The sequence below is a fragment of the Pteronotus mesoamericanus genome, unplaced genomic scaffold (assembly GCF_021234165.1).
Source record: "Pteronotus mesoamericanus isolate MK-2021 breed Mesoamerican mustached bat unplaced genomic scaffold, CSHL_Meso_final contig_130, whole genome shotgun sequence".
In the NCBI taxonomy this organism is placed as follows: domain Eukaryota; kingdom Metazoa; phylum Chordata; class Mammalia; order Chiroptera; family Mormoopidae; genus Pteronotus; species Pteronotus mesoamericanus.
This window is the reverse complement of record NW_026555060.1, coordinates 1-595: the sequence shown is the minus strand read 5'-3', so window position 1 is coordinate 595 and position 595 is coordinate 1.

Sequence of the window (595 nt, the reverse complement as noted above, 5' to 3'; positions counted from 1 at the left end):
GTATCACACTTCTAATTGACAGTATTTATACAGAGGTTCTTCTGTCAAGGGTGCATATGAGTTTCTTCCCATGTTTAAGAGGCTGCTTTGCACAGGACCATAATATAACCCATGTTAAATCTACTTTTGTTTTCAACCACTCAGGTATTCCCCACTTGCATTTCAACTCCATTTTTCATGCGTAGCCAACTAGTGCAATGGTTTTCCCCTCCGGTGATATAAAATAATAGATAATTGTAAGAATGCATTTTTTTAAAATGTATGACAGAACACACAGGAAAACTAAAATGAACCAGAAGAAATATCATTACATGTTTCAGTTCACTACCTACCATTTCAGATAGTATAAATTTCTCTTCTCTCAAAACTTTATTTTCTTATAATCTTTGAAACAGATTTTATGAGATATTTTGTAGGTACCTTACAGTCGCCGGTTCACTTTAAAAAATTTAAATATCTGTAGTATGTTTACAAAGCTATGAATCTATCACCATTATGCAAATTTGGGATAGTGTCATCATCAGGGTCATTTCAGCATCTGGTTTATGTTGAGGAAAGACATTCCAAAACTATCAAAAAAATTTCATACAACTTT